Source organism: Emys orbicularis, chromosome 1, assembly GCF_028017835.1.
Source record: "Emys orbicularis isolate rEmyOrb1 chromosome 1, rEmyOrb1.hap1, whole genome shotgun sequence".
Lineage (NCBI taxonomy): Eukaryota > Metazoa > Chordata > Testudines > Emydidae > Emys > Emys orbicularis.
Window position 1 is genome coordinate 15,024,319 of NC_088683.1, and position 23,219 is coordinate 15,047,537.

Consider the following 23,219-nt stretch of genomic DNA (forward strand, 5'->3'; position numbering starts at 1 on the left):
TTTATACCTCTATAACTAGCTAAGTGATAAGAATACACCTACATTCTTAAAGTATAGTCCAGGGGTAGGCAACCTATGGCACGCGTGCCAAAGGCAGCACACGAGCTGATTTTCAGTGGCACTCACACTGCCCGGGTCCTGGCCACTGGTCCGGAGGGCTCTGAATTTTAATTTAATTTTAAATGAAGCTTCTTAAACATTTTAAAAACCTTAATTACTTTACATACAACAATGGTTTAGTTCTATATTATAGACTTATAGAAAGAGACCTTCTAAAAATGTTAAAATGTATTACTGGCACGTGAAACCTTAAATTAGAGTGAATAAATGAAGACTTGGCACACCCCTTCTGAAAGGTTGCTGACCCCTGGTATAGTCCTTTGCAGACAGGCCTGAATATCTATATCCAACAGATATCACTTGAGATGAAACTTTTAGTCAAAAATTGTCAACGCCGTCAACATTTTTGACTGTTTTTCGTTTGTATCTGTGTGAAAAATTCAGTGCCTCCTTGTCCTGATAAGTATATTGATAAATAAATAAATAAATAAATAAAAATCCTTGTTTCTGTAACATTTTCAATAACAATTTTGGAAGGAAAGCTTCTGAAAACCAGGCCATTTGGAACACTCCAGAGGGCAAACAACTTCAAAAGTTTTTCACAAAAGCCGGTTTTCATTTCTGAACCGGTTCTGTGGCTACCACCAATGGTGTTTCACCAAGGGACAGTTATAGGTCTAGGTTTTCCTAGTGTAAAAAAAGCTCATGTACCACATGTTTATACAATGTAATTTTTATGGAAGCTAGCTTCCCTCCATTGTCTACATGAGGTCTCTGAGTGCAGAAATTTACAGCAGGATCTTCGCATTAGCAAATATGTATGTAGCCATTTGAGTTCTGTTTGGCGTCTCATTAGTGAAGGATACTGAGCCTAAGCTACCCCACCTCAGTCATGGAATACCATGTACAGTAACTCCTCACTTAACATCCTCCCGCTTAACATTGTTTCGAAGTTACGTCGCTGCTCCATTAGGGAACGTGCTCGTTTAAAGTTGTGCAATGCTCTCTTATAACGTCATTTGGCTTACTTTACAAGGGAGCATTGCACAAGTTCCTCTTCTCTGCCGCCTCCTCCTCCTCCCTTCCTCGCTCCCTCCCAGCGCTTCCCCTGCCGCCAAACAGCTGTTTGGTGGCACTTAGGACTTTCTGTGAGGGAGGGAGGGAGCGAGCGAGCGAGTGGGGAAGCTGCCCCTCCCACCTACCCCCCGGCAGGCATGGCCACCCGGAACGCAGGGGCTTTAGGGGCTGCAGGGCCCTGGGCTAAGGGGGCCCCGGAGCCCTGGCCTGCAGCTCTAAAGCCCCTTTCGGAATGTGCCGCTTCTCTCCGGCCGCTGGCTGTGCGGCTGCCCCTGCTCCTCCTGAGTCCTCCGGCCTGTGCTTGCAGGGCCACATTCCGAAAGGAGCTTTAGAGCTGCAGGCCAAGGCCCCGGGGCCCCCTTAGCCCAGGGCCCTGCAGCCCCTAAAGCCCCTGCGTTCCAGGTGGCCCTGCATGCTGGGGGTGGGGTCAGCTCCCAGAATCGCGGCCATGGGGGCAGTGCCGCGCTGCACAGAGCCACCTGCACACCCCCTGCACCAAACAGGAACTGCCCCAGATAAGTGCTCTGCACCTCCTGCCTACCCCAGCCCTGAGCCTCCTCCTGCACCCCCACCCTGAGTGCCCTCCCGCACCCTAACTCCTTGTTTCTGATGGAGTCATACTTTTTCTGGATGCTCTGATACTACCCATGCCAGAGACAATTCCTAGTAACTTATGCTATGCCCCAGTTTTAACTAAGTACATGGACCTGCCACCCCTCAGCCTTCTGCTGCTGTATCTTTATCCTCCTACCCCTAACTCCTGCTGACCTTCAAATTATAAAGGTAGAACATGGTGCTACACTACAAATATACATGGTGGCAGAGATTTCAAAGCAGCCTAGGGAATTTAGTCTTTTGTCTTCCATTAATTTTAATAAATACTATGTGCCTAAAACCATGAGTCTGCTTTGAAAATCTCAGCCACTATAGTTTTTTCAGGAGTAAAATATAAAGGATGTGTAAATACTATAGTGATGAGCATGGTATAAGCACCTAGGCCTCAGTCCTACACATGCTCAGGAGAAGCTAAATCAGTACAGTACAGTACCAGGACCTAGATAGCTAGAAGACCTCCTCTGATATACACTTGATGTAACTTTATTAGCTAAGGGGAGTTGTCTCCTTCCTTGGTTATGGTTAGGAGCAAACGTTTAGCTGGGACAACTCACCTTTTCCTGGTACATGAGATTTATCCTGGATAAGGGAGGGTTACATTCTGTAGGAGCTTCTTGTTAAAATATTGTCAGCATGTTACTGCTTTTTTATCTCCCAGCTGGAAATAGAGCATATACAGCCTCATCTGCTTAATAGCACATCCTGGCTAGAGTCCTCAGCTACTTTTGTTTCCCTGTTAATTGAAGACATTATTTGGTGATTGCTACAATCAGGCACTACTTCAGAAAAAGCTGACGGGCCCCAGCATGACACAAGAGACTCTCAATGAAGGAGGGGCAGGCCCTTACTTCCCCACACAACAGCAATCTCGTGGCTCAAGGCGCCCAAGTAGCAAGTTGGAACTCCGTCTGGCATGGCTTGGCCTCTGACTATTATTAGAACAGCAAAAATGAGTGCCCCAGGCCAGCGTGCCAAGTGAGAGTTGAACTGCAAAACAATGAAATCCATCTTTAGTTGCAAGTTGTTAAGGGATCTTGAGACAGTGTCACTTCCGTGACCTTGTAGAATGTCTGCAGCATTGCAGAAACAACTCGTTCCTCTTTGTAGCAGAAGAGTTTTTATGTTATTCTCTCCCTCCACCCTAGCCCTCCTCCTCTTTCCCTGAGCAAATCCCCATAACAAATAAAGTTACACTTCAAGACTGGATTACGCAGGCTGTTAGGTTTGCATGCCAATGTTTACTTTAAGTTAAAAATGATACTTCTGAGAATTCAAATAATATGTTTAAAGTATTTCCAGGTTATTGCTTTGCTTGTATTTGTTTTGGCACTGATTCCCTCCACGGATATGTCAGTTTTGAAGGAGAAATGAATGCCGTTCAGTTACAGCCTTCGCCTATTGATCATACGTTTAACATCTGTTTACTTTGTTTATGTGCAGTTTTAAAGGGATTCACTGAGAAGCTGAGAGCTCTCACTGCAGCAAAATTTCTTCTACAGGAACTTGCTGGTACTGGGGTAAATACTCTCTTATGGCACAGAATTGTAAGAATTATTATTATTATAAGTATTAGTACCCACAGAAGTTATGTCTAAATCAGACCAGATGATCACAACAGTCCCTTCTGGTCTTAAAATCCATGGATGTATGAAAGCCTTTCACCCCAATGTGTCACTATAGTGGCTCACCTGGGACTTTCAGATCAAAGGGTTCTAGAACTTGTGTCTGGGCTGCAACTCTTTGGAACCTATTCCTCTCCTTAGTTGCTTGTTCTACACACCCCAGCATGCCTGACCTCTTCTGCTCCATCCCTGGACCACGATCCAAATCCCTGCTCCCACAACCATGCTCCATCTTCTCCAGAGTCTGGTAGCTTCTCCAGCAACCCTCCTTTGCCCATTGCTTCCCTTCTGCTCCACTACACCTGGGTGTTTGCCCCATCAAACTCTCACACCCAGTCATAATATACCCCCGTGACTTCCAGACACCCCTCCCCCAATACACACACACACACATCTGGGGCAAAACTCAGCCCTCAGGTACTTCAGTACAAATCACATGGGAGTCGTGCACAATACGTGTTTCAGAGGGCAAAGTCTGGCCCCAAGTGCTGCATTATACAGCAAATGGGATAAAAAAAATGACAAGGGACAGAATATGCTTTCAGTTCTGTCTTCTAAAAGTATATCTTTGAAAGCATTAAAATAAACTGTTTTAAAGAAAAAGGAGCCTCCATTTTTAAGTATCCAACTTGAGATACAGCACCTTAAAAGTGTTAAGTACCTGCCCTTTGAAAATCAGGCCCCTTTAATAATACCTAGCTCCTATTTCACATCACTTTGTTAAGGAGCTCAATATCTTTAACCCTATTTTACAGATGGGGGCACCAAGAGGTGCAGAGATTTGTCTATAGCCACCCAGCAGCTAAAATGGGACTAGAACCTAGATTGCCTGAGGCCCAGTCTAGTGATTTATCCCCTAGAACACCTCTCAGATGACCATCTTGGCCCATGATGTTTTAAGTCTCTGTGAGAGAATTATGAGGTGAAACTCTGACCCAGTCAAAATCTGTGGCAACACTCTCATTGACTTTAGTGGAGCCAGGATTCCATCCATGGTGTTGTCCCTACTTGTGCTTTTTCTAATGAACTCACACATTGCTACAATGCATTTGTTATTCCCTCCCCCCCCCCCAATTAATAGCAATGTATGTGAAAACAAATGCTGTTTAAACTGTGGAGTTTTGAAATTCTAGTAGAAAGGAGAGTGTGTATGAGTTTGAAATAGTCTCCTGTCCTGACCAAACAATAGCATATAATCAAGGAAGGCAGAGTATTAACCCCTCCACTCCCTATATATGCATGGAGATGCACTTGACACAGTGTATTATATACACCTAGTTGAAAAATTTCCATGAAGGCAATAGGAATAGGAAATAGGAATTGTGCTGCCCCAATCACGTGCTTGCTTTGCTGGTGCCTAGAGCAGGTCCTGTGTAAAGTCCAAGACTATAACAGGGTTCGAAAAAGAACTAGATAAATTCATGGAGGATAGTCTATCAAAGGCTATTAGACAGGACGGGCAGGGATGGTGTCCCTAGCCTCTGTTTGCCAGAAGCTGGGAATGAACGACAGGGGATGGATCACTTGATGATTACCTGTTCTGTTCATTCCCTCTGGAGCACCTGTCATTGGCTACTGTCAGAGGACAGGATGTTGGGCTGTATGGACCTTTGGTCTGATCCAGTATGGCTGTTCTTATGTTCTTATATGCTTATGTGTTTCTATTGAAAGTGGCTTTTTTGACAAAATGGAAATTTATATGAACAAATTTCAGTTTTCATCAAAAATATTTGGGTTTTCTGTAATTTTTTATAAATTACTGACACAAGCTAAAGCCAGTTAAGCCAAGTTTAAACCTATATAACCTGCCCTAGGGAGTGTGCTGTGACGTGGTGGGAAAGCTTGCATGTCCCAATGACACTGTGAGCTGCGCTGGTGGGAATTTTAACTCCTGGTGGCACCCCAGGCAGGTCAAGAGGCAGGAAGGGAGACTAGTTGCAGTCTACTGGTCCTCCAGATTGGGGGATGAGCAATAGCCAACAACCTATCCTCTAAAAAAAGTTAGGTTGCAGAAACACAGTAAGATAGCCATTCCAGCAAACAGCGTGATAGACAGAAAATGGAGTACCTTCTTTGTGCCTTTCACGGGGTCCAGTTAACAGCTTCAAATTGAGCTCTATGATAACCAGCACCCTGGTCATTCAGAACAGCCAGGACACTGGGTGCATTAATGTAGCACTTACACCTGCTGGTAGCCTGATGAGTCAATGAGATCACTAGCTCACCAGCTGGAGAACCCAGCAAGGACGGCAGGCACTATAAAAAGCCAACCCAGGGAGCAGGAAGGGGCTCCTCATAACTGCTGCTATATGCTTGTATTGTACCTGGAGTGTAAGAAGGAGACAAACAATAAACATATGCAGTGAAGGTATCTTGGTAGACCCATGTGCTGCTTAATTCACCAAGAGGACTTAGCAGCCAAAGTTTTCCTGGAGCAGAAGAGCCCATTCATAATGCCCTAAATGACATCTGACAGCTCAGGAAAGCTTCAGATTCAGAAACCCATGTAGGCATGTTTACATAGGAATGTGCACTAAATTATCAACCAGTTTGAATGAAATTGATGCAATTTTTGTGTGTAAGCAAGCCCCATATCTTCCTCTGTTTAACGTGTTTAAACGGTCTTCCTATATGACACACAGGTAGATCTATGCTGGAACTGGCAGGTGTAATTTCTGGTTCGAGTAGATATATCTTGCTAACTCTGTCTGAGCTAGAGAATTAAAATAGAATTGTCCTGTGGCAGCACAAGCAGTGGGAGGAGCTAGCCATATGAGTATGTATCTAGGGTCTTGGATGGGATCATGCTCAGGACCGCTAGCTCCTTCTTCTGCTTGTGCTGCTGCTGCTACACTTCTATTTTCACCACACTTTCTCAATCAGAGCTATCCTGGGGATGTGTCCTGGAAATTACACCTTCAGCTCCAGTGTAGACATACCCCATGTGAAGATTGGGAATGTATATAGCTCTGCCAGTACATGATGTCTCAAAGAACTTCACAGAACAAAGTGACTGTGCTTTGAAATGCTCCAGCAAAATTTCTGGAAACTCTTTTTTAAAGGGAGGGATGTACATGAATATTGTAGAATATGAAATGGAGTCCTGAAAGTGACTGGACTCTGTAAATAGTTAGAGCGAATATAGGAATGAAACTAGTCACATGTGCTTTATTATGCTTTAAATAATGGGCAGACACAAAGAAAGGAAAACTTGGTCAAGTTAATTAACACTTAGTCAAAGAAAAATAAAGACATAACAGGACTTTTAGGAATGACATGACATTGAGATAAAGGAATACGTCATTAATTGGTTATCTTAGTAGGGCTATAGAGAGAGCCTTAACAAGGTCAACATGACTTTGACAGTGACCACAGCTATATTGCTCTTAGGAACTGAAAGTGAAAGAGCAAAACACAAAGGGAGAATGGAGATAAGGAAATTGGATATGTAATTATGCAAAGGTCTTTAGGGAGGGTCAGATGATTGCAAGACAGGTCAAAGGGCAAAGTGTGTAATCAAAATGGCTGAAATAATAGTTGTCTGTACATGCATTGTCCCTTTTCAAATTGACATCAAAGAAAATAGAAAGCACTGATAATGGCTTTAAGAAGATAAGTAAGAGGATAGGCATAGAAATTTAAAACAGATAGATGAAATAAGCTAATGAATAATGTACCAGAAAAAGAGACACAAACGTGTAAGCTAAGGTACAGGCAAGTTGAACAATAAAACAAACAGTTACAGGCTTTGCTTACTTGAAAATCGTAAATAATGGAAATATTAAGATTTTACTGCTTAACAACAGAAATCAATTCAATGGCTGGATTTTTCCTATTTCCATGCTCCTTAAACAGTTTGTCTCTTTTAACAGGTTAAAATTGGGAATGGGTGTAAAATAAGAACTGACCTTTGCTCCCCCAAGCTATTTTAGCATCTCAGAAATATTACTAATTTTTAGACGTTTAAATTTATCCATTCATTCTTCTGCCCTTCCTAGTTTTGGCTGAATGTGCTGTGTTCCACCCTCCTGAAATGGGAAAGCATAGAGTTAGAAGTCTTGCAGGTATTACAGTCTGTTCTCATGTTCCAGCTCAGTTTTGCAGACTCAGGATGTGTTTTGATGCATAGGATTGCAAACAGTCCTTGGAACAAATATCATGTCAGTGAGTATGATGCTGTTCATTTCAATTCCATGGGCAGGAAGGTGTTTCCACTTTCCTGCTGTAGTGTCCCTTGTGGTAGAGAACAGAAAAGACAGCCTTAGGTGATTTTTTACTGAATCTGTAAAAAGCAACAGAGGGTCCTGTGGCACCTTTAAGACTAACAGAAGTATTGGAGCATAAGCTTTCGTGGGTGAATGCCCACTTCATCAGACGCATCAGTCTTGCATCTGATGAAGTGGGCATTCACCCACGAAAGCTTATGCTCCAATACTTCTGTTAGTCTTAAAGGTGCCACAGGACCCTCTGTTGCTTTTTACAGATTCAGACTAACACGGCTACCCCTCTGATACTTTACTGAATCTGTTATACCAATAAAAGCCCTAGTGTGGATGTAGTCATACCAGTATAAAGGTGCCTGATGTTGGCATAATTATTCCTCCTTTCACATGGGAGGGGGATAGCTCAGTGGTTTGAGCATTGGCCTGCTAAACCCAGGGTTGTGAAGTTCAATCGTTGAGGGGGCCACTTAGGGATCTGGGGCAAAATCAGTACTTGGTTCTGCTAGTGAAGGCAGGGGGCTGGACTCGATGACCTTTCAAGGTCCCTTCCAGTTCTAGGAGATAGGATATCTCCATTAATAAAAACAAAAAAACCCTTGTCTATACAGTGCTTATTAGAACGTCAAGTAAGACCGTATCAAAAAATTATAAAAATCAAGACATAGCATGTCTACTGCTTCCCCCTCATCCACTTGGCCAGTAATCATGTCAAAGAAGGAAATTTGGTCGGTTTGGCATGATTTGCTCTTGACAAATCCATGGTGGTTATTTCTTATAACCCTGTTGTCCTGTAGGTGCTTACAAATTGATTACTTAATAATTTGTTCTAGTATCGGTCTAGGTATCGAAGTTAGGCTGTCTGGTCTATAATTCCCCAGGTCCTCGTGCTTCCCCTTTTAAAAGAGAGGTACTATGTTTGCCCTTCTCCTCTGGGACCTCACCTGTCCTCCATGAGTTCCTGAAGATAACCACTGATGGTTCTGAGATAACACATTGCATCTAGGCTCCATACTTGTTATTTGTTTATTATTTTTATATTGAGGTAGCACCTAGAAGCCCCAGTCATGGACCAGGATCCTACTGTGCTAGGTTCTGTACGAACACTGAACGAAAAAGTTTCCTGACCCAAAGAGCTTACTATCTAAGTAATACAAATAAATAATAATCATACTCTGCACTGCCTGCAAATTCATTTCTCGATGAAATACAAGGTGCTGATAACTGTTTACCATGCAAAGCCATAAATGGTCTAAGCCCCAGTTGTTTGGGGAGGCTGCTTTTCCTCTTGTACCCCTTCCCCACAATTGCAATTGGCACAAATGTTTCAGTTGTGTCCCCCAGGGGGCTGTTGGAAGCCAGGGGTAAGGCATCCTCTGAAGTGAGTTCTCACCCCTTGAAGTCCTGGGAGTTGCTGATGCTCAGAATCTCTCATGACGGGTTATTTGCTATGTACTGCTTCTGCCAAACAAATGAATAAATCAAGTACTGAACCTGGTTTTCAGAATTAAATAAGACAACAGCAGAGTTAAATTATAGTGGAGGGAGGGGGAGAAACTAAGAGGCTACAGTGAAAAGGGAGGAAAACAAGTAGGGCCAGACCTTCCGGCCCACAATGTCCTGATTGTGGTGCTCTGGCAGAGCAAAGGGCACCTAAAGTTGCCCTTACCAGGCAACTGAGAATTCCAGTGGGTCTGGGGGAGAATTCCCGAGTGGTATAAACCTGCACTGCCAGCTTTTCACCCCCTTCCTGGCCCCCAGCCTAAGGGGCATGTTGAGTGTGTGAGGAGGATTGCCGGGGGCATAGCTAGAGTGGACTGCCACTCTGACCACAACAAGGCTGTTACAAGTCGGTGTAACTGAAAGCATCTGTAAGGTGTTTCTAAATTACGCTGGGAGCTGAGTCCCCTGCTGCCTCCAGGGCGATTGTGGAGTGGGTTGAGGCAGAAAGGTGGCCCAAGGCCACCTTTGCCGCATAGATTCATCTCCCCGAGGTGCACTGGCATTGTTTTCATTCACCTGAGTATGTTGAGCACAGGCCAAATCTTATGTCCCTCTAAGGTGGCCGCCTTGTCTACTTGGAAGGGTTTAGCTGGTTTAGTTATACTGGTAGAGCTCTACTGGTGAAACCCTCTAGTGTGGACACAGTTATATTGGTATAAAAGTTCTTATGCAGCTATAGTTTATATAGGATTCCCTGACCAGCATAAGCTATATCAATGTAAGCATGGTTATATCGTTGTAACTGTGTCTACACTAGGCTTTTATTGACACAGTGCTTGTCTACACTTGAAATATTAGTGTAGACAGTACCTATGCTGACAGGAGGGGTTCTTAGAATATCAAAGTTGGAAGGGACCTCAGGAGATCATGTAGTCCTACCCCTGGCTCAAAGTAGGACCAATCCCCAAATGGGGCCCTCAAGGATTAAACTCACAACCCTTAGTTTAGCAGGCCAATGCTCAAACCACTGAGCTATCTCTCCTTCCTTCCCTTTTCTAGCAGCATAAGTGATCTACCTCCCAAAAAGGTTGTAGCTAGGTTGATGGAAGAATGCTTCTACCAACGTAACGCTGTCTACGCTGGGGGGTTAGGTCGGCTTAACTACATCGCTCAGGGGTGTGGATTTTTCACACCCTTGAGCGAAATAGCTGGGTTGACCTAACTTTTTAGTGTAGACAAGGCCATAGATTCATAAATTCCAAGGTGAGATCATCTAGTCTGACCGACTGTATAATACAGGCCAAAGAACTTCCTCAAAATAGCTATGTCAGTAAAAAAAAAAATTATAATAAAAATCATACCCTAACTGACATAGCTATGTTGCTAAAACTTTGAAGTGCAGCCCAGGCCAAAGTTACAAAGCAACTGACTTTTAAAAGCACTCTAGGTTTCAAGATTGCAAGCCCCATTTATAATGTCATGATATGAAGATATTTGTCACAGTTTTAATGCCCTCACATCTGTTAATACATTGCTTTAAACTGCCAAAAATAGTAATATTCTCAATCAAGGCAACTATATTTTATATACAAGTTATGACTTACTCCTCTCACCACTGGTGTTAATCAGATTTCATTTATTTTTATAGCATTAGGGACATTAACATTACCCTCTAGAAATGTTCCCCTTTCTATTTGTCCTTGGATAAGAAATCTCCCGTATTAGGATAACTTTCTTCCTCAAGATAAATGTTTCCTGATAAAATAATATTGTTAACCTGTAACAACTGCAACATGAAATAAATGCAGTTGTCAAGTAAACTTTGAATGGGGAATATAAAAAACAACCAAAAAAAAAAATACCCAAACCCAGGACACAGATTAAAATATCGTGGTATTGTTCTTTGATATTCCCGAATCCATTTATTTTCCTGGCTATCGCACATGATTGAATAGCAGAGAAGTCATCTGAAATAGTACCAAATGACAAAAGATGTATTAGTGTCACAGATGTAATGTGCTTCATCTCAGGATGGATAGACTTGGGTGTCGTTCACACTGCTGCATGTAATAGAGATGAGCCTGAATCAAACACCCTTGAAAATACTATATTTGCACATCTCAACTATAGATGTTGTGATGGGGTGTATGAAAGCTTCAGAGTCCCGGAAAGGGTTTAAGGGAGCCTGAGAGCTCTATTAAGCTCACCTGATACACCTGGGGAGGATGTGGTCAGACCGAAGGAAGAACTTGAAAGAAAAAACGTAAGACAGTCAAAGGGAGAGGCAGTTTGGAAGGCCCCTCTTGTGAGGGCAGACTAGTTAAAGACCTGGTCAAGGGGGAAAGAAAAGAGGTGTAGCTATAGGAGTCAGGATTAGCTCCTGCAATGGACCCTGTAAAGGGGCAGGGCTTGAGTGAAGTGACCCTGTGAGTTAATGTCCTGAGAAAAGGGTGAAGAGTCAGAGTGAAGATGAGGGCTGAAACCTCAAACCAGCAGAAGTGAGAGTCTAGGGGAGTTTATGGTTGGAATGGTATTTGCTGGACAGACAGGTACTGAAGGGAAATCCTAGAAGGGGCAGAAGACCTGTTGGGGTTTGCTGTAAGACATTATTTGGAATTTGAAGGACATTATAGCCCTGGAGGGATGGGACATAAGAGGAATCTGTCCGGAGGGCCTGGTCAGGGATGCAGGAGACCCTCATGAAGGAGAAAGGTGGAGGGATTCTGAGGGGGCGGGGTAGAAAAGTTCCAAGGGGGTGCTCTGGAATAGTAAGGCTGCTACAAGATGTTTCAAAAATCTTCATATTCTCATGAAGCTGTTATTTCAGTTTGCTAGAGTGCCTTGATCTAATCCTCTGTGAAACATGAGTAGCTCAAAGTGCTCTTATGAACTGTAATCACGCACCAGCAGGGTGCGCACAGACAGTCAGTCCCCGGCAGTCTAGCATGGGGTAGAATCACACTCTCGCTTGCTGTGAACGAATTGTTCGTGTAGACAAGCCTCTAGTGAGGTCTTACCCAAGTCCTAAAGAGAAACAGGTTGAAAAATGCCAGTTTTTTGTAGCCATGTTGGTCCCAGATATGAGAGAAACAAGGTGGGTGAGGTAATATCTTTCGTTGAACCAACTTCTGTTGGTGGAAGAGTCAAGCTTTCAAGCTTCACCGAGCTCTCCCTCAGGCCTGGAGGAGGTAACCAGAGTGTCACAGCTAAATTTAAGGTGGGACAGATTATTAAGCATAAAGGGTTTGAACACTTTTCACAAAGTGATTCCTCCATATCTCACCTCTTTGTTCTCAAAGAAAACCTGCATAATGCCTTCAGAAAATAAGCCTGGGAACTTAAATTTATAACTCTGGGAGTTAGAAACCACAGACTTAAGAAAGACACTGGTTTTATGGCTCATTAAAACAATTTGTAATATACCTTGCTGCGTACTAACCCTCCTTTGTCCTACAACTGCAGAGATATTACCTCGCCTACCTTGTCTCTCTCATATCCTGGGCCCATCACAGCTACAACAATAATGCAAATTTACTTCTCTGCAGCTAAGCTGTTCTCAAGTAAATGGAAAAAATGATACGTACCTACCTACCTCTCGCGGTTTTTGTGAGAATTAATGAATGTTTTTAAAGTACTTTGTGAGTTTGTTGCAGGGAAGGAGCTAAATGCGGTATGTGCAGACTAGTCTAACTGAGAGGTTCTCAAACTGGGAGCTGTGCCACCACAATGTATTCTGGGCGGGGGGCAGTGAGAAACTTTAGGGGGGAAAAACGTACTGCGTACATTTGACCCTCAGCAATTAATAACTAGCAAAGCTGATTCCTCCAGACATATCAGGTCCTCAGATGGCACTGTGCATTTTGGCAGTTTTCTGTTAAACTTGCACAATATTATGCAAAGTCGTTGCCATCTGTACGTTATTCCGTTTGCCACAACGCGGTGTGCACATTTCATTGTAAGCATCGACTGCAATCGCAGATTTGCTTTTGCTCTGATTACAATGGACCATTGGCTCACTCGTGCAAATTGTGGAATTGCTCAGCTCCAAAAAAAGGGGTGCATCCATCACACTAGCAACAACAATGGGATGCCAGTAAGCAGTATCTCACTTAAAATTGTCATGACTATATACTTAAATGGCTCAGTTTGAATTGATGCCTTGCTGTTTTTAATATTTAGTGAGAGTTTCATGGTGATATTTTTTATTGGTATATGGACTTGTGTGGCGGGAAGGTAGGGCATAAACTACTACAGACACAAAGGAGGGGGCACAATCAAATAAGTTTGAGAACCACTGGTCTAGCCAATAACTGCAGCAAACAAACTCAATTCAAAGACATGACATTAATGTAGCTCTTCTTTGTGATAAGCTGATATACTTTCATCTGTAGACACAGAACATCTTTGATTGCATCGTCTGTGAGAGCTAGATGTGTGGTCTGTTCACCTCGCCTTATTCATGAGAACAGCCCCAGTGATTCATGGGAATAAATCAGGCAGTTTTGGACCATTATCACTGTTCATACTGCTATGATTTCCCTACTGGGCCTAGTGGCGCTTTCAGACTTTTCAGGTCCTGCTTTGCCGCTCTCAACGGTTGATTTTTCTTCTTCTCTCTGGCTTCTCTCGCTCCATTTTTCTGCACATTCTCTGTCATCCTTCCTGTGAGACAGGAAATTTACTCCCACCACCGCTTAAGAAATTGTCTGATTTAATTATGTGTCTTTCCAATAGACAGCAGCCTTTTTCATTTAGCCAGTGTTCTACTAGCAGCCCCACAATGGTGGGAAGACCAGGGGTTGGAAAAAATGTCAGGAGCTTTTTTAATTATAGGAGCTTTTCTTAGAGCTTTGGGTATCCATTAAGTAAATATGTTTCTTATTTTAACCTCTTGAGTGCCCCAGGCCTTGCAAGTGTATTTCACATACGTGGATGTATGCTATAAGATGTAGGTCATGCTGTTACACTGATTAGAATGGACTCTGCCTTTTAAGATATGCCTCTGGGTGGGATGTCCTTCAAAGGAGTAACTGGATTAGCCACTAGGTCAAAGACTAAGTACCCAGTCCTTGTGACCTAGAAACTCAATACCTTGTCCTAGGCAAGAACTACTGCTCATAACAAGCACTATTTTCTGCCTCCGTGTCCAATGTTTACCTGTTCTTTATGCTCCTATTCCAGTCCCAGTGCGCTGTCTCTTAGCGCTCTCCCAGCCAACAACAGTTGAGGACAGGTTGATGTAGGGTGATGGAATTGGTTATCAGTTTTCCATTATTGACTAATGTAACTTTCTGAGAGGCATTGAAATCCAGTCACTTACATTCACTGGGAACTATCAGAGATCCACATTTGTAATTTCAGCTTAATTTCCTGAGTTCCAATCCAATGTGTTAACGAAAACACCACCCCTTCTCTCTAATATGTACATTATATTCACTTGTGGGGACCAAATATAACTTCTCTCTCTCTCTCTCTCTCCCCTCCCTCCTCCTGACCCCCCGATGGGGATCTTTTTCTTTTCCTAAGTTCAGTTGTTCAAAGTTTTTCTTCTTTCATTTTTTCCCCTTGCTTGTCTTTCAAGATTAATGCATATTCAGCAAAACCAGCATTCTGTGCCTTATGTGAATCAAAAGTTTGTGCTGTATATATTGAGCCATGGATACCTAATGAGATTACACAGGTAGTATCAGTGGAAATATTGTAATTTTGTGGTGAGGGTTTAGGAAAGTAATGAAAGTAATGTCACATATTTCCTGTTTTATTACCTAAAAGTGTACCAGGTGTTGTCAACAGTGTTAGCTCCATTTATTACGTGGAAGACTAGATTATTCAGGCTCGGGAAATTAGAATTAGGTAACAGTCAGTGGTTCAAATGCAGTCCACAGCCCGGATCCAACAATTGGAGCCATGCAGGCCTGTGCAGCACCCCATTGACTCCAAATGAGCTCTATGTGGGCTGGAAGCGCCCATCTATGCAGGTCTGATTGCAGGGTCTAGGCCCTAGTATATAGTGACCAGATGTCATGCCCATCTGAGGTGTTTGCTGGACTATATGAACTGAGTTGTGATCTCAGCCTGGTTTCTATTGGACAGTATTGATGACATACAAGCCGTCACGACAACGAGTAACGTTATTGGACCATGTCACCGAGAGGACAGGGAATGTATGAACATAGAGACTGAACAAGAATGAAGCCCTTCTCTACACCTCCAGAAGTGGCTTCTCTGGGTCAGGAGTGGGCAGTAAGGGGAAGGTTGCCCTATCACAGCTTATGCTAGACCTGCCTTTTATTCACCAATGCAGTGTTTCCTGCACTTCCGATTAAAATTGAACCAATTAAAATACTTTTATTTTTGATCATATATAGCACATTATATTATTGTCACTGCCAGCAGACTTAAAGTAATGTCAATGACTTCTTTACTTAGAAAATGACTATTTTTACTTGTGTAAGAAGCCTGTCTGAAAAATGTGATATAAAAACTTGACATTTTATATCAAGACACAATGTATATGTCATAAACTTCTTGTTAACACTGCAAACTCCTTGGGTCTAAAAATAACCCATCTCTTTCCAGATGAGTACTAGCTCCCTCTTGTTTCTTAGAATTTACTTTTTTCCCTCAGAGTAACCACAAAACCACCCACCTCTTTCTTACTGCATACAAGTGCTGATGCCAAACAACTGTTAATTTCTCTCTCCTAAGAGGGTAAAACGGTTCCTTTCCCACAAAACCTGAATTCATTGGGTTTGTAAGCCATTATGAATTATTTACACAGAGCTAGAGCTGGTCAAAATATTTTCATCCAAACCTTTCTTTGATAATAAATGGTTTCTTGACCATTCAAAAGGGGTGTATGTGTGTGTGACTAAAACAGTAAATATTTAGCTTTTCATTTATTTATTTTCTAAAATGAAATTATTTTTCCCCATTTTTGTTCTTTGATTTCCCCTCCCCCCACCCTTTTCCATTTCCTACCTTTCATAAGAGGGGGGGGGGAAACGGGGAAAGAAAAGGGTGGAAACTTTGTAGTGACAGATATGGCAATTTCCTGCAGTGGCTTTGGGAGATCTTACTTAAGTTTATGTATCATTGTGGGCCAGGGATTATATGTAATTACATGGGGGAGGCTGATCACAACTCCTACAAGAATTAAGAACACTGGGGATGATTAAGCAAATTCACTCTGGTTTTAACACCTCCAGAGAGGTACTACCACTTGGAGAGGTGTCGTTAGCCCACACCCGAGGTGTGAACAGTCTAGTGTGCACTAGAATATTGCAATCTAAGGGCTGGTCCACACTAACCCCCCACTTCAAACTAAGATACGCAACTTCAGCTACGTTATTCACGTAGCTGAAGTCGAACTATCTTAGTTCGAACTTACCGCGGGTCCACATGCGGCAGGCAGGCTCCTCCGTCTACTCCGCATACTCCTCTCGCAGAGCAGGAGTACCGGCGTCGACGGCGAGCACTTCCGGGATTGATCCGGGATCGATTAATCGTGTCTAGACAAGACGCGATAAATCGATCCCAGAAGATCGATTGCTTACCGCCGGACCCGGAGGTAAGTATAGACGTACCCTAACTGATCCATATGGACCTTCAGCAGGACACTAAAAGTTCCCCAATGTGCATTAATGTATGTTTAGTGCATGCCAGCAGGGTCTGGCAGTTAGTGTGCAACACACCAGAGCACACTATCATTTACACCCCTCTGGTGTGGACTATCACACTGTATAGACAAGCCCTTAGTGAGTCATTGGCAGAACAGGGATTGTAATGTAGGAATCCCTGGTTCCCATTCTCTTGTGATAAACACTGGAGGTGAAATTTAAAAATGAGAGTATAGGAAGCAGTCAGTATACTCTGTTTTAGAGCAACCGAGGACCTAAAAGTGAAGGGATGAGGCAGCTCAAGAGGATTTTGGTTTCATGTATGTGAAAAGAAGATGAATTTGCTCACTCAGTTCACTAGTCTAACATGGGGGCGGACTGGGGGGGGGGGGGGGGAGAAAAAAGAGCCTTTTCCTTTACTTGGAAAAACCTACAAATACTAATTTGTCATTAAACTTCCCCTTTCATCAATGTGTTTGGCTGAGCTGAAGCTTTGAAGGTTATGGATTCTGAATGATTGTGAAACTATCTGGGGGACATTCATTTTAACTAGGGTGACCAGACAGCAAGTGTGAAAAATCGGGACAGGGGGCGGGGGGTAACAGGAGCCTATATAAGAAAAAGCCCCAAATATTGGGACTGTCCCTATAAAATCGGGACATCTGGTCACCCTAATCTTAACAGAGTAGGAAGGGCCAAGGAATAGTCTGTAAACTACCCACATCAAATGACATAGCATTGAACTGGCTCTGACCTTCACAATGGCGCTGGTTCAGCAAAGCATTGGGACCTAAGCACGTGCATAAAGTTAAGCACATGCTTAAGTGCTTTTGTAAACCAGGACTCTATTTGTGATGCAGCTTGGAAAGGATTTTACAGCTAAAGGTTACACAAAATTTTCCTTATTCAAGTGATTTTATGGTGACTGAAATAATGGTTTCTCTCATTAGTCAGTTCTGAATGGTTTAAAATCAGAATTCAGGAGAAACTGGAGATAACATACCAGTGAAGCTGCTTTCTCCTCTGCAATCTGTAAATGAGTGTATAATTTCTATCCGAATGTAAGGTAAAAAAGGTGTAAGAGCTTGATTCTGCTTCCATTGAATAGCACCCACTGATTTGAATGAAGCAGGAGCAAACCATAAGATCCAGAGTCTCAAAGGTTTTTGGGCAAATGGGGGTTAGGTGCCTAAACACCTTTTAAGGTTGGGTCTAAGTGTCTGTGTAATTCAGTAGTGATGGATGGAGCATGGCAGTGTTACTGTTCATTCAGGTTTCAGAGTAGCAGCCGTATTAGTCTGTATCCGCAAAAATAACAGGAGTACTTGTGGCACCTTAGAGACTAACAAATTTATTAGAGCATAAGCTTTCGTGGGCTACAACCCACTTCTTCGGATGCTTATGCTCTAATAAATTTGTTAGTCTCTAAGGTGCCACAAGTACTCCTGTTATTTTTACTGTTCATTCAGTGTCTCTAGCAAACCACCAAGTACGAACAGTGTCTCTGCAAAGCAACTGCTGGGGCTGGCGTTTTCTATTTGCTACCAAAGCAAGCTAGTCTTTTAGGGATGGGTAGCTGGATTCTTTCTAATCTCACTTGATGGGCGGTAAGTGCTGAGGATCTCATCTAATTATAACAGGAATATAGAATTTGCCATGAGGAATCAAGTCCATCAGAGTCTAGTATCCCAAATCCAACTACAATATCTGATGCTTCAAAGGAAATAAAAACCATATACTGCACCTGGTCAGTTGAGCAGTGTATAGGGGAGAGAGAAAAAAACATAACCTGTAATGATCAGCTCAGATCCTTTAGCCTGAGATTTGAAGTTTTTACATATGACTAGACAACAGCATTGATAGCTGGATTTTGCTTAGTTCTTATGAGATAGTTGATACCTTCCAGTGGTAAATGGAAACTGAGGCACACAGACTCTTTGTATCCATTTCAATAAGGCCATTAGGTACCTGGGAATTAAATATTATATGCACAGAATGGATATAGCACTTGTCATCCAGAGATCGCAAAGCACTTTACAAAGGCAGTAAGTATTGATATCTCTGTTTTATAGATGGGGAAACTGAGGCACAGAGCAACTGGTCCGAGGTCACCCAACTGGCCAGTGGCACAGCCAGGAATAGAATCCTGAACTCCTGAGTCCCAGCTCAGTGCTCTATCCACTAAGCATACTGCCTCGCATGCCTCCCTTAGGTACAGGATCATCAGAAACATTTTCATAACTCATTCTAAATTATCATTTGTCTGCTTAGAGTGTAAGCTCTTCGGGGCAGATTTTGTGTCTTCCTCTATGTTACCCTGGCCTTGCTTGAAGCCTCTGGCTATTACCACAATCCGAGTTATACATGATTAATAATAATTAATAGCACATACTTAAAAATGCATAGGGCTTAACAATTAATTCAGTATCTGCCTACAGGAAAGATGGAATCTGAGTATCTAAAAACATAAGAATGGCCATACTGTGTCAGACCAATGGTCCATCTGGCCTAGTATCTTGTCTTTCGACAGTGGCTGGCATCAGATGCTTCAGAGGGAATGAACAGAACAAGGCAATTTATCGAGTGATCCATCCCCTGTTGTCCAGTCTCCGTTTCTGGCAGTCTGGCTATCAGCAATGCAATGTATAGGATGGAACAGGGAGCATGACCAGCAAAGTGACAGCACTGACCTCAATGATCAAACACAACATTACGTCAGACAGGTTGATGTTATGACTCAGACGCCCAGCGGTCCAATATATATGGCAGGATGAGGGAAGTACATTACTATGGGATTTATTGATCATTATGACACATTACAAGCATTCACACAGGACTCACCAAACTCCCCAAATCCACTATTCACTGAACATAGTGTAAACGTGGGCAGGATTCTCCGCGGTGCACATCTCTTCTTTGGTTGATCAGAAATTGTGGTCAAGGATCCGGAAAAGCTATCAGTGTGCTAAAGTCACAGGCTGTGACCTGCTCTACACTACACGGTTAGGTCAACATAAGCTGCCTCGGGTTGACCTGACTGTGGAAGTGTCTTCACTTCAATTTGGTTCCCACCTAGGTAAGTGCATCTCTACGCCAATTCAGTAACACCACCTCCGCGAGCGGTGGTATAGAGGCATGGTTGATGTCATTAGCTCTACGCAGTGTCAGTGTAGACACTGAATTGCTTATGTTGACTGTAATTAGCTTCCAGGAGCTGTCCCACAATGCCCCACACTGACAGTACAAGCGCTCCTGATGAGCATGTCCACCACTGACACAGGACACCAAATGTGCACACACACAAACAATGTAATAACTGCTGTGGCTGTATGCCAACGTAAGTTAGGTTAACATCATTTTGTAGTGTGACTTTCAAATCAGTCTCTTGCTTTGTTGCTGTTTCCTGTCAGAAGTCAGATCTTGGGTCGTCCGCTGTTGACTTAGCAATGATGTCAGAAGGTTTGGTTTTTGAAAGCTCAGATCTGAGTTGGAGCTCAGAGTTGGAAAGGAAGCAGCTTCTGCTGATGTAGCGTTGTGCTCCATTGTGGGTGAGAACTAGAGAATCTGTGGTCCCTAAACAGTCTGCTTGTTCTGACTCTTCATCATCCCAGGCAGTGATATTTTAGTACGGAACCAGAGACACGTCCTGGTCCAGACTTCAGAGCCCAGACTGCTTTTGCCTCCAAAAACACAATTCCAATTACTCATCAGACTGGGAGGCTAAAGAGAAAAAAAAAGCAGCATACTCAGATACCGAGTCCATGTCTTTTTGCTTATTTATGTTGTGTCAGTAAAAACTTGGGAACTCCCCCCCAGAAACGACTATCTCAAAGCTATCCAGGCAACTTATTTTCACTCTTTCCATGTGTGTCTAGTGAGGCTGGGATTTTGAAAGAAGGCTAAGGGATGCCAGGGGCCTTTCAGATGCCAGGCTTAATAAATAGCATTTTTTGGTGCTAAGACTCTGGGCAACATTTTTTAGTCTGAAACTCATTCTGGTGAAAAATGCAGATTCAGCAATATCAGAATGTTCTGCACATTCATGTCTGGGTCCCCAAATTGGGCGTTTGAAAAAGAAAATAATTAAAAAAAAATCAGAATGTTTAATTTTGACCTTTTTGAAATGAAATATTGGGCTTTTGGGGTTTGAAACTACTTTTCCTTTCAACATTTCCCGTTCACTTTAATTTCAAAAATGTTAAATGATTGACATCGCAATCACACCTTTCAATTTTGTTGAAATGAAACATTTTATTCGACGCAAAGCACGTTTTTGATTTGCTAAACGTTTCTAAAAAGTTTTGGTTTTGGTTTGACTTCAAACTCTTTTTTTTTTTTTTTTGTTACATTTTTACATAATACATCCATTAGTCACTCAGTGCTCCTTGTGCTTCAAGCCAATCTCTAATGCTATGTCTGTACTGCCTTGTAAAGTGGGGTCATTGGGACCAAGGCTTGTGGATGCAGTGTTTCGAAGTTCATGCTTGAGCGGTCACACTGCGTGGCACACCTAGGTTTGCAGTTCCTGGACCTGGGTATCACAACCAAGATAATGTGTCCATATTGCACTACGCAGACCTTCTGACTCGGGTCTGTGGTTTAAGCTGCATCCACACTACAAAATGACAGGGCTTGGACCCGAGCCACAGTGGGGTTGTCCCTCACAGCCGGATCCTAGGGCTCAGGTCCTGAGTGCTTGCTGACCAGAGTCAGACTGATTTGTGCAGGGATGGAAGGGGGGTTTGGCCGCAAACCTGAGTTAGAGCCCGGGTTTAGTGTGCCATGTACACATACAGTAAGGGTACGTCTAAGGGTACGTGTAAGGGTACCCACAGCAAAGAGTCTTAAAGTCTGGGTCAGTTGAGTCGGATTTGTGGGGCTCGGGCTACCAGGCTAAAAATAGCAATGCAGACATTCGGGCTCGCGCTGGAGCCCGGGTTCTGAGATCCTCCCACAATTCGCGAGGTCTCAGAGCCCAGGCTCCAGCCTGAGCCTGAACGTCTACACTGGAATTTTATAGCTTTGCAGGCCAAGCCCCACAAGCTTGAGTCAGCTGACTGGGACCTGCCCTGGCCATGCTGCGGGTCTTTCGTTGTAGCGTAGATGTAGCCTAAGAGACTCGGACAAGACCTAATGCGAGGGGCAGATGATCTCAACTCTGCCTACTACTGTGTTCTTAGATCTTCCTCCTGAAGCATCCAGGGTTGGTCACTGTCAGAGACACGATACTGGACTAGTTGGACTGTGGGTTTGATCCAGCCTGGCAATTCCTAATGTTCTATGAAAATCAAGCTCCCGTCACCTCTGGGTACGATGTGACCTTCGCTGCAGTCTCCAGCATTTTACCAGACTCCAATGGAGTCTCCACTCCAATAATTTACCTAGATGACCCAAAGGAAAGTTTAAAGACAGAAAATGTGGTGCATGTGGCTATGGGAGTGTGAAGACACATCAAGATGCTGTTTTCCATGCACTCCACCTAAAGACGTGGAGTCTCTGTTTGGCTGCTAGGGACGGCTTGGGGTAGCTTACAGAGCAGACACCAGGCTCTGTTTTCTCTCTCATAGAAACTTATATTTGTTCTGTGAAATGGAAATACTGTCAAAATCTCACATTCCCCTCCCCCACACAACTGTCTTCCCATTGTTCAAACAACTCTAATTAAAATACTACAGGGAGATGGTAGAGCTAATTCAGTGTCGTCACATCATTTATTTTTGACCCTAAGGGTACCTCCATACTGCAATCAAAAAAAACCCTGGCACTGCATCTCAGAGCCCAAGCCAAAACATCGACAATGTAAAATTTCGCCCTGCTGCCCTGAGCCCCAAGAGCCCGAGTCAGCTGACGCGAGTAGCAATGATGCAGGTCTTTTATTGCAATCAGACATACCCAGTGCCTGTTTGCATATTGTCTGCAAATAAGACCTTGATATTTACAGGTTTGTTCACTATTTGGAATCATTCAATGTATGTGTTCTGCTAATGTAGCGAGGGATGACTGTTCGTCGACTCTTCTTGGCTGGTATTGCTGATAACGTCAGACCCTTTGAAGTAAGTGAGTAATGCATATTGTCAAAGTGAACGTGTGGTTTTTATGAGAAGGAGGGTTCCCCAATGTAAAACTTGCCCAATACTAGAACTGAACTAGATTTAGTAGTGCCTACCGGCAGTTTCATTGAATCCAGAGTTTTCCCTGAGTAAGGACTTCAGGATTGGGCCCAAAATGTCTTTCTAGTCAATATTGTTTTCATCTGGAAAATGTGGATAAATACCCTTACTTATCTACCTCAAGGGATTTTTGTGAGGATTATATATTTATTTATTGTATTGTGGTAGTGCCCAATTGTGTCCCAGGCCTCCATTGTGCAAACACAGAACAAAAAGATGGCATTTGCCCCCCAAAGCTTAAGTTTGCAAAGCTTTGGAGGTATAAAGTTCTATACAAGGGTTGCTATTGATTTTATTGTTAATGTCGAATTATTATTTAGCAAAGAGCTCCGGAAACATGAAATACAGAGGCCCTATTTCACATAATGTTTGCAGAGTATTGGCCTTATGTAT